This window comes from Ranitomeya variabilis, chromosome 2 (assembly GCF_051348905.1).
Source record: "Ranitomeya variabilis isolate aRanVar5 chromosome 2, aRanVar5.hap1, whole genome shotgun sequence".
In the NCBI taxonomy this organism is placed as follows: Eukaryota; Metazoa; Chordata; class Amphibia; order Anura; family Dendrobatidae; genus Ranitomeya; species Ranitomeya variabilis.
In genome coordinates this window covers 783,215,720-783,227,734 of record NC_135233.1, presented here as the reverse complement: position 1 = coordinate 783,227,734, position 12,015 = coordinate 783,215,720, and the positions used below count along the sequence as shown (strand labels likewise).

General features: G+C 43.8%; 1 protein-coding gene across 1 annotated transcript in view; it reads right to left on the bottom strand.

Annotated features, from left to right (window-relative positions):
* The window catches only part of ME1 (malic enzyme 1), a 444,597-nt gene that overhangs the window by 27,545 nt on the left and 405,037 nt on the right, over positions 1-12,015 (bottom strand). The gene's annotated exons all lie outside the window — the stretch shown is intronic.

The window sequence follows — 12,015 nt, the reverse complement described above, 5'->3', positions numbered from 1 at the left end:
CTCCAGGATAGCACTGCTGTAAGGTTTCCTGAATACTCCATCATGTTGTGCTAGTCCTCAGGTGAAGCTCAGCTTGTATCCAGTTTAAAAAACATGTACAGCACTGGCAAAAATTAAGAGACCACCACATCAAAACCCTGTCATGGGCAGCCCAATCTCCAGACCTGAACCCCATTGAAAACCTCTGGAATGTAATCAAGAGGATGATGGATAGTCACAAGCCATCAAACAAAGAAGAACTGCTTACATTTTTGTGCCAGGAGCAGTGTGAAAGACTGGTGGAAAGCATGCCAGGGCGCATGAAAGCTGTGATTAAAAATCATGGTTATTCCACAAAATATTGATTCCTGAATTAAAACATAAACACAAGTTTATAGAATAAAAATACACGTATTTGGTATGGCTGCATTCAGAAACGTTCGATCTATCAAAGTATAAAAAGAATTAATCCGATCGGTAAACGGCGTAAAGAGAAAAAAAATCAAAACACAAGAATTACGTTTTTTTTGGTCGCCGCAACATTGCAATAAAATAAAATGCAATAATAGCCAATCAAAACATCTTCTCTAAACCAAGTCCTTCAGGCTTATGATGGTTGGGGATTCCTGTCCACAGAACTCCTACAAACACACATTGAGATTATATTGTAAGAAAAGCCTTTAAAAAGGGACAAATTGTTATATATTTTTTTTTACGGATCCCAATATTCTTAAAGGGAATCTTGCAGCAGCTATTTGCTATGTCATCTGAGAGCAGCATTATGTAGGGGCAGAGAGGCTGATTCCAGTGGTGTGTCACTTACTGGACTTTACAGTAGTTTGGATATTATCCATGTTGTTCAGTTGTAGGTGTGGCAGTTGTCAGAATGCTGAGCTGCGTATAACTCCTCCCACACCACTGATTGACAGATTCATGTGTACACTGCATTGGCAGAATCAGTGGTGGTGGCGGGGTTACATGGATTAGCCTGACTGGCCTGCACATGAGATCTAGTCCTCTACTGATAAAACACTGCTTATACTGAAACTACAGCACACAGGCTAATAAGTAACATATCTAAGGAATCAGGGTCTCTGCCCCTACAACAGAGGTGTCAAACTGCATTCCTCGAGGGCCGCCAACAGGTCATGTTTTCAGGATTTCCTTGTATCGCACAGGTGATAATTTAATCACCTGCACAGAATGATTCCAGCACCTTGTGGAATGCTAAGGAAATCCTGAAAACATGACCTGTTGGAGGCCCTGGAGGAATGCAGTTTGACACCTCTGCCCTACAATGTGGTGCTCTCAGATTAAATAGAAAAAATCTCCTGACTTTTTCCACTTAAGCTACAATATATTGTAGGAAGTTAAAGGGGGTTATCCCACCAACAACATTTATCACCTATCCAGGATAAATAATAAATTAATAATCAATTTCTGAGACCCCCAACCATCACAACAGCAGGAGTCTTATGGCAGTGTGCAGGTTCATTCATTCTTTATGGGAGTGGGGGTTGCCATACTGTTCACACAGACCCAAAATTGTAAATGGGCCCGTGGTCATAAATGTACACTACTACTCCACTTACATGGTATTTTGGGATGACAAATCTTGGGATTGGTAGGGGTGGGAGTCCTCTTAATGTTTGTTACACCTTATTACTGGTATGCTTTAATGAGATGTGTAAAAAATGGATCATGAAATCTCATAAGAAATACCAGACTGGGCTTTAGTCAATATTCTAGAGAAACATTCTATTTCATTTGTGAGACATCAGGATAGATCTCATATCTATGAGTGACGGCTACCCATAAAGTTATTTTACATTGTTGGACTCAAAATATGCCCCCACCTCTCACTGACTCTTAACAAAAATAAGAGTTTCTTTATTAGAAGGGATGAATAGAAACGTTGTTATATTAGAAAAAGAGAACAAGACTTTTCTTTAGGGTTTTGGGAAAGTTTCTTGCCACACAAGCATTGACTACAAGACATGCATCACACTTATGTTTTCAATACAATGATGGACACATGAAGGAGTAACTAGTGGATCCTATTCTATGGACCTGAGCTTGTGTGATGCTATATCATACCAGGTCAGGTAGCACACAGCAGACTTAAAGAAGGGGTTGCTGGGGTAACAATAGCCTAATTATTAAGAGGTTGTCTCACACATGGATTGTGGACCCCCTGTGCCACAAGCCGGGCTTACCAAGGAAGGGCGTGGCTTAGGGGCTACCTAGTTTTCGCTAGAGCTCCTGATGGTGGAGTTAAGCTAGCACTGTGGGTAGCCGCTAGGTTCCACTCTTGGGCAGTCCCAAGTACTGCAGCAGCAGCAGACCCCAAGGATCAGGATCCGACAGGATTCAGATACTGGTATAAAGGATATCGGGGTAGGTACAGACAGTATGGATACTGGATCACGAGACAGGATGGACACTGGTCCTGGTTCAGACAGTGCGATTAAAGAACAGGTTCTGGGTCAGACAACACGGGTTTCAGGGACAGGTTCTGATTAAGACAACACGGGTTTCAGGAACAGGTTCAGTTTCAGACAACACAGGACTCAATGACAGGGACCTGGCAACATACTAGTTACATAATTACATAGTTATTAAGGTTGAAGGAAGACTTTAAGTCCATCTAGTTCAACCCATAGCCTAACCTAACATGCCCTAACATGTTGATCCAGAGGAAGGCAAAAAAAAACCCATGTGGCAAAGAGTAAGCTCCAAATTGGGGAAAAAAAATTCCTTCCTGACTCCACATACGGCAATCAGGACTAGTTCCCTGGATCAACACCCTATCAAGGAATCTAGTATATATAACCTGTAACATTATACTTTTCAAGAAAAGCATCCAGTCCCCTCTTAAATTTTAGTAATGACTCACTCATTACAACATCATATGGCAGAGAGTTCCATAGTCTCACTGCTCTTACAGTAAAGAATCTGTTATTATGCTTAAACCTTTCCTCCAGACGTAGAGGATGCCCCCTTGTCCCTGTCACCGATCTATGATTAAAAAGATCATCAGAAAGGTCTTTGTACTGTCCCCTCATATATTTATACATTAACATAAGATCACCCCTTAGCCTTCGTTTTTCCAAACTAAATAGCCCCAAGTGTAATAACCTATCTTGGTATTGCAGACCCCCCAGTCCTCTAATAACCTTGGTCGCTCTTCTTTGCACCCGCTCCAGTTCAGCTATGTCTTTCTTATACACCGGAGATCAGAACTGTGCACAGTATTCTAAGTGTGGTCGAACTAGTGACTTGTATAGAGGTAAAATTATGTTCTCCTCATGAGCATCTATGCCTCTTTTAATGCATCCCATTATTTTATTTGCCTTTGTAGCAGCTGCCTGACACTGGCCGCTGAATATGAGTTTGTCATCCACCCATACACCGAGGTCTTTGTCATTGACGGTTTTGCCCAGAGTTTTAGAATTAAGCACATAGTTATACATCTTATTACTTCTACCCAAGTGCATGACATTACATTTATCCCCATTAAAGCTCATTTGCCATTTATCAGCCCAAGCTTCTAGTTTACATAAATCATCCTGTAATATAAAATTGTCCTCCCCTGTATTGATTACCCTGCAGAGTTTAGTGTCATCTGCAAATATTGAAATTCTACTCTGAATGCCCCCTACAAGGTCATTAATAAATATGTTAAAAAGAAGAGGGCCCAATACTGACCCCTGCGGTACCCCACTGCTAACCGCGACCCAGTCCGAGTGTGCTCCATTAATAACCACCCTTTGTTTCCTGTCCCTGAGCCAGCTCTCAATCCACTTACACATATTTTCCCCTATCCCCATTATTCTCATTTTATGAAACAACCTTTTGTGTGGCACCGTATCAAAAGCTTTTGAAAAGTCCATATACACTACATCCACTGGGCTCCCTTGGTCCAGTCCGGAACTTACCTCTTCATAGAAGCTGATCAAATTAGTCTGACATGATCGGTCACTAGTAAACCCGTGCTGATACTGGGTCATGAGGTTATTCCTCTTCAGATACTCCAGTATAGCATCCCTTAGAATGCCCTCCAGGATTTTACCCACAGTAGAGGTTAAGCTTACTGGCCTATAATTACCAAGTTCAGTTTTTGTCCCCTTTTTGAATATTGGCACCACATTTGCTATACGCCAGTCCTGTGGTACAGACCCTGTTATTATGGAGTCTTTAAAGATTAAAAATAATGGTCTATCAATGACCAACTTAATTCCTGCAGTACTCGGGGATGTATCCCATCCGGGCCCGGAGAGTTGTCAATTTTAGTGATATTTAGACGCCGCCGTACTTCCTGCTGGGTTAAGCAGGTAACATTTAATTGGGAATTTTTATCACTAGTCATTTTGTCTGCCATGGGATTCTCTTTTGTAAATACTGATGAAAAAAAGTCATTTAGCAAATTGGCTTTTTCCTCATCCACCGTTTCACCCAGACTATTTTTAAGGGGGCCAACACTATCATTTTTTAATTTCTTACTATTTATGTAGTTAAACAATATTTTGGGATTATTTTTACTCTCTCTGGCAATGAGTCTCTCTGACTCAACCTTCGCTGCCTTGATTTGCATTTTACAGAATTTATTTAATTTTTTGTATTTATTTAATGCCTCCTCACTACCTACTTCCTTTAATTCTCTAAATGCTTTCTTTTTGTCACTTATTGCACCCCTTACAGCTCTATTTAGCCATATTGGTTTCCTCCTATTTCTAGTATGTTTATTCCCATACGGTATATACTGTGCACAGGTCCTATCCAGGATGCTAATAAACGTCTCCCATTTTCTTTGTGTGTTTTTATGTCTCAGGATATCGTCCCAGTTAATTGCACCAAGATCCTCTCTCATCCGTTGGAAATTTGCAACCCTGAAGTTTAGTGTCCTTGTCACCCCTCTACTACACATCTTATTAAAGGATACACGAAAACTTATTATTTTGTGATCACTATTCTCCAAGTGACCCCAACTCTTATATTTGATATGCGGTCTGGCCTGTTGGTTAATATTAGGTCTAGCAGTGCCCCCCTTCTTGTTGGGTCCTGAGCCAGTTGTGAAAGGTAATTGTCTCTCATAGTTGTCAAAAACCGATTACCTTTGCTGGAACTGCAGGTTTCTGTTCCCCAATCTATTTCAGGGTAGTTGAAGTCCCCCATAATAATGACTTCTCCTTGAGTCGCAGCTTCATCTATTGGCTTTACGAGGATATTCTCCATTGCTTCCATTATTTTTAAAGATTTATAACAAACCCCTATCAGTAATTTATTATTTTTCCCCCTCCCCTTATCTCCACCCACAGGGACTCTACATTTTCATTAAATTCACCTATATTATCTGTTATGACCTGGTGGTTAAAAGGCAACATGGGACAAGCTCTGAGAAGGTGGTATCTGTACTGACCGCAGTTCCTAATCCTAACACCAACACTAGCAGTAGCCGTGGGATGTTCCTGTCACTCCCTAGACACCTCGTCACAGCCTGAGAACTAACTACCCCTAAAGATGGAAACAGAAAGCTATCTAGCCTCAGAGAAAATCCCAAAAGGAAAGATAGCCCCCCACAAATATTGACTGTGAGTGGAGAGGGAAATGACATACACAGAAATGAAAACAGATTTTAGCAAAGGAGGCCACTACTAATCTAGATAGACAGAATAGAAAAGGATACTAAAAGTCCACGCAGAGTTTACAAAAATAATCTCCACACCGACTCACGGTGTGGAGGGGCAAATCTGCTTCCCCAGAGCTTCCAGCTAGACCGAATAAATCATATTGACAAGCTGGACAAGAAAAGACATAACATGAGCTGAGCGATTAAGTCCACAGCAAATGGACAACAAAAGAACTAGCAAGAACTTATCTTTTGCTGAAATGGACAGGCCATAAGAGAAATCCAAGGAGAGATCTGAATCCAACCCAGAAACATTGACAGCTGGCACGAAATAAAGACCAGAGCCAGGTTAAATAGCAAAGCCAGGAGAGAAGATAAGTGGAGACAGCTGCTAATGCAAAACCCAAGTAGCAGCAGTTCCACTTGAAACCACCAGAGGGAGCCCAAGGGCAGAATTCACAAAAGTGCATTTACAACCACCAGAGGGAGCCCAAGAACGGAATTCACAACAGTACCCCCCCCTTGAGGAGGGGTCACCGAACCCTCACCAGAGCCCCCAAGTCGATCAGGACGAGCCAAGTGAAAAGCACGAACCAAATCGGCAGCATGGACATCGGAGGCAACAACCCAAGAATTATCCTCCTGGCCATAACCCTTCCACTTGACCAGATACTGAAGCTTCCGCCTCGAAAAATGAGAATCCAAAATCTTCTCCACCACATATTCCAACTCCCCCTCAACCAACACCGGAGCAGTAGGATCAACAGAGGGAACCACGGGCACCACATATCTCCGCAACAAAGATCTGTGGAAAACATTATGGATGGAAAAAGAAGCTGGAAGGGCCAAACGAAAAGACACCGGATTGATAATTTCAGAAATCTTATAAGGACCAATAAAGCGAGGCTTGAACTTAGGGGAAGAAACCATCATAGGAACATGACGAGAAGATAACCAGACTAAATCCCCAACACGAAGCCGGAGACCAACACACCGACGACGGTTAGCAAAACGTTGAGCCTTTTCCTGAGACAACGTCAAATTGTCCACCACCTGAGTCCAAATCTGCTGTAACCTGTCCACCACAGAATCCACACCAGGACAGTCAGAAGGCTCAACCTGCCCTGAAGAAAAACGAGGATGAAAACCAAAATTACAAAAAAAAAGGCGAAACCAAGGTAGCCGAACTAGCCCGATTATTAAGGGCAAACTCGGCCAACGGCAAGAAGGTCACCCAATCATCCTGATCAGCAGACACAAAGCATCTCAAATAGGTTTCCAAGGTCTGATTAGTTCGCTCAGTTTGGCCATTTGTCTGAGGATGAAATGCTGAAGAAAAAGACAAATCAATGCCCATTCTAGCACAAAAGGACCGCCAAAATCTAGAAACAAACTGGGAACCTCTGTCAGACACAATATTCTCCGGAATGCCATGCAAACCAACCACATGCTGAAAAAATAATGGAACCAAATCAGAGGAGGAAGGCAACTTAGGCAAAGGTACCAAATGGACCATCTTAGAAAATCGGTCACAAACCACCCAGATGACAGACATCTTCTGGGAAACAGGAAGATCCGAAATAAAATCCATGGAAATATGCATCCAGGGGCTCTCAGGGACCGGCAAAGGCAAAAGCAACCCACTAGCACGGGAACAGCAAGGCTTCGCCCGGGCACAAGTCCCACAGGACTGCACAAAAGAACGCACATCCCGCGACAAGGAAGGCCACCAAAAGACCTAGCAACCAAATCTCTGGTACCAAAAATCCCAGGATGACCAGCCAACACTGAACAATGAACCTCAGAAATTACCCTACTAGTCCATCTATCAGGAACAAACAGTTTCCCCACTGGACAGCGGTCAGGTTTATCAGCCTGAAACTCCCGAAGCACCCGCCGTAAATCAGGGGAGATGGCAGAAAGAATCACCCCCTCCTTGAGAATACCAACCGGCTCAAGGACTCCCGGAGAATCAGGCAAAAAACTCCTAGAAAGGGCATCAGCCTTCACATTCTTAGATCCCGGAAGATACGAGACCACAAAATCAAAACGGGAGAAAAACAGGGACCATCGAGCTTGTCTAGGATTCAACCGCTTGGCAGACTCAAGGTAAATCAGATTCTTATGATCGGTCAAGACCACAACGCGATGCTTGGCTCCCTCAAGGCAATGTCGCCACTCCTCGAAAGCCCACTTCATAGCCAACAACTCCCGATTACCGACATCATAATTACGCTCAGCAGGTGAAAACTTTTTGGAGAAGAAGGCACACGGTTTCATCAAAGAGCCATCAGAACTTCTCTGAGACAAACCGGCCCCTGCCCCAATCTCAGAAGCGTCAACCTCAACCTGAAAAGGGAGAGAAACATCCAGCTGACGCAACACAGGGGCAGAAGTAGAACGACGTTTAAGCTCTTGAAAGGCTTCAACAGCCGCAGAGGACCAATTCATCACATCAGCGCCCTTCTTCGTCAAATCGGTCAGGGGTTTAACCACACTGGAAAAGTTAGCAATGAAACGGCGATAAAAATTAGCAAAGCCCAAAAATTTCTGAAGGCTCTTCACAGATGTGGGTTGAATCCAATCATGAATGGCCTGGACCTTAACAGGATCCATTTCAATTGCCGAGGGAGAAAAAATGAAACCCAAAAAAGAAACCTTCTGAACTCCAAAAAGGCACTTAGACCCCTTCACAAATAACGTATTAGCACGAAGGATCTGAAATACCATCCTGACCTGTTTCACATGAGACTCCCAATCATCGGAAAAAACCAAAATATCATCCAAATATACAATCATGAATTTATCAAGATAATTCCGGAAGATATCATGCATAAAGGACTGAAACACAGATGGAGCATTAGAGAGCCCGAATGGCATCACAAGGTATTCAAAATGGCCTTCGGGCGTATTAAATGCTGTTTTCCATTCGTCACCCTGTTTAATACGAACAAGATTATACGCCCCTCGAAGGTCAATCTTAGTAAACCAACTAGCCCCCTTAATCCGAGCAAACAAATCAGAAAGCAAAGGTAAAGGGTATTGGAATTTGACCGTGATCTTATTGAGAAGGCGATAATCTATACAGGGTCTCAAGGAGCCATCCTTCTTGGCAACAAAAAAGAATCCCGCTCCCAACGGTGACGAACACGGGCGAATATGCCCCTTCTCCAAAGACTCCTTAACATAAGTCCGCATGGCGGCATGCTCTGGCACAGACAGATTGAAAAGTCGGCCCTTAGGGAACTTACAACCAGGAATCAAGTTAATAGCACAATCGCAGTCCCTATGAGGAGGAAGGGAGCTGGACTTGGGCTCCTCAAATATATCTTGAAAATCCGACAAAAACTCAGGAACCTCAGAAGAGGGGGAAGAGGAAATTGACATCAAAGGAACATCACTATGTATCCCTTGACAACCCCAACTTGTCACAGACATAGATTTCCAATCCAGCACTGGATTATGTACCTGTAACCATGGAAAACCCAGCACAACAACATCATGCAAATTATGCAACACCAAAAAACGACAATCTTCCTGATGTGCTGGAGCCATGTACATGGTCAACTGTGTCCAGTACTGAGGTTTATTCTCGGCCAATGGGGTAGCATCAATCCCCCTTAAGGGAATAGGGCTCTGCAAAGGCTGCAAGGAAAAACCACAGCGTCTGGCGAATTCCAAGTCCATTAAGTTCAGGGCAGCGCCTGAATCCACAAATGCCATAACAGAAAAGGACGACAATGAGCAAATCAGGGTAACAGACAAGAGAAATTTAGGCTGTACAGTACTAATGGTAACAGACCTAGCGACCCTCTTAGTACGCTTAGGGCAATCAGAAATAGCATGAGCAGAATCACCACAGTAAAAACAGCCCATTCTGACGTCTGAATTCCTGCCGTTCTGCTATAGTCAATATCCTATCACATTGCATAGGCTCAGGACTCTGCTCAGAGGATACTGCCATATGGTGCACAACTTTGCGCTCGCGCAGGCGCCGATCAATCTGAATGGCCAAAGACATTGATTCATTCAAACCAGCAGGCGTGGGGAACCCCACCATAACATCTTTAAGGGCTTCAGAAAGACCCTTTCTGAAAATTGCTGCAAGGGCATACTCATTCCATTTTGTGAGCACAGACCACCTTCTAAATCTCTGGCAGTATACTTCTGCCGCTTCCTGACCCTGACACAGAGCCAGCAAAGTTTTTTCTGCCTGATCCACAGAATTAGGTTCGTCATACAGCAATCCAAGCGCTTGAAAAAATGCGTCTACATTGAGCAATGCAGGATTCCCTGACTTAAGGGAGAATGCCCAGTCCTGCGGGTCTCCACGCAGCAGAGAAATAACAATCTTCACCTGCTGAATGGGGTCACCAGAGGAACGGGGTCTCAAAGCAAAAAACAATCTGCAGTTATTTTTGAAATTCAAAAACTTGGATCTATCCCCAAAAAACAAATCAGGAGTTGGAATTCTAGGTTCTAAAACCGGAGTCTGAACAACACAATCTTGGATACTCTGTACCCGTGCAGCGAGTTGATCCACACGAGAGAACAGACCCCGAATATCCATGTCAGCACCAGAATCCTGAACCACCCAGAGGTTAAGGGGAAGAAAAAAAACCAAACAGACTGCAAAGAAAAAAGAAAATGGCTCAGAACTTCTTTTTTTTCCCTCTTTTGAGATGCATTCAACACATTGTGGGCCAGCTGTACTGTTATGACCTGGTGGCTAAAAGGAAACATGGGACAAGCTCTGAGAAGGTGGTATCTGTACTGACCGCAGTTCCTAATCCTAACACCAACACTAGCAGTAGCCGTGGGATGTTCCTGTCACTCCCTAGACACCTCGTCACAGCCTGAGAACTAACTACCCCTAAAGATGGAAACAGAAAGCTATCTAGCCTCAGAGAAAATCCAAAAGGAAAGATAGCCCCCCCACAAATATTGACTGTGAGTGGAGAGGGAAATGACATACACAGAAATTAAAACAGATTTTAGCAAAGGAGGCCACTACTAATCTAGATAGACAGAATAGAAAAGGATACTGTGCGGTCAGTATTAAAAACTAAAAGTCCACGCAGAGTTTACAAAAATAATCTCCACACCGACTCACGGTGTGGAGGGGCAAATCTGCTTCCCCAGAGCTTCCAGCTAGACTGAATAAATCATATTGACAAGCTGGACAAGAAAAGACATAACATAAGCTGAGCGATTAAGTCCACAGCAAATGGACAACAAAAGAACTAGCAAGAACTTATCTTTTGCTGAAATGGACAGGCCATAAGAGAAATCCAAGGAGAGATCTGAATCCAACCCAGAAACATTGACAGCTGGCACGAAATAAAGACCAGAGCCAGGTTAAATAGCAAAGCCAGGAGAGAAGATAAGTGGAGACAGCTGCTAATGCAAAACCCAAGGAGCAGCAGTTCCACTTGAAACCACCAGACGGAGCCCAAGGGCAGAATTCACAAAAGTGCATTTACAACCACCAGAGGGAGCCCAAGAACGGAATTCACAATTATCACACCGGATGGGTTTTAAGGACGATTTTACATACAGACACACCCCTCCCCCTCGCTTATCTGTACGGTCATTTCTGAACAGGCTATAGCCCTGCAAGTTAACAGCCCAGTCATGGCTCTCATCCAGCCATGTTTCAGATATCCCCACCGTAATTATGCTCCAACAACATTAGTTCTAATTCGTCCATTTTGTTGGCGAGGCTTCTGGCATTAGTATACATGCACTTGATGTTCCTCTCTGTACCTCTATTCTTTCTTAAATTATTAACTGTTCTAACCCCACCCCCATGACACCGCCACCCCCAACTTCCTTATTTGTGCCCAGGTCTCTATCTGCACTATCTTCCCCTCCTATAAATTGAATACCCTCCCCCCAATCCCTAGTTTAAACACTCCTCCAACCTTCTAGCCATTTTCTCCCCCAGCACAGCTGCACCTTCCCCATTGAGGTGCAGCCCGTCCCTAGCGTAGAGCCTGTAGCCAACTGAGAAGTCGGCCCAGTTCTGCAGGAACCCAAACCCCTCCTTCCTACCCCAATTCTTGAGCCACTTATTAACCCCCCTAATCTCCCGTTGCCTCTCTAGCGTGGCACGTGGTACAGGCAGTATTTCGGAAAATACCACTTTGGAGGTCCTTGCTTTCAGCTTGCAGCCCAATTCCCTGAAATCATCTTTAAGGACCTTCCACCTACCTCTAACTTTGTCATTTGTGCCAATGTGCACAATGAAAGCTGGGTTCTCACCAGCCCCTCCCAGTAATCTGTCAACCCGATCAGCGATGTGTCGGACTCGAGCGCCAGGTAGGCAGCACACCGTTCGACGATCCCTGTCTTTGTGACAGATTGCCCTATCTGTTCCCCTAATAATTGAGTCCCCCACTACCAGT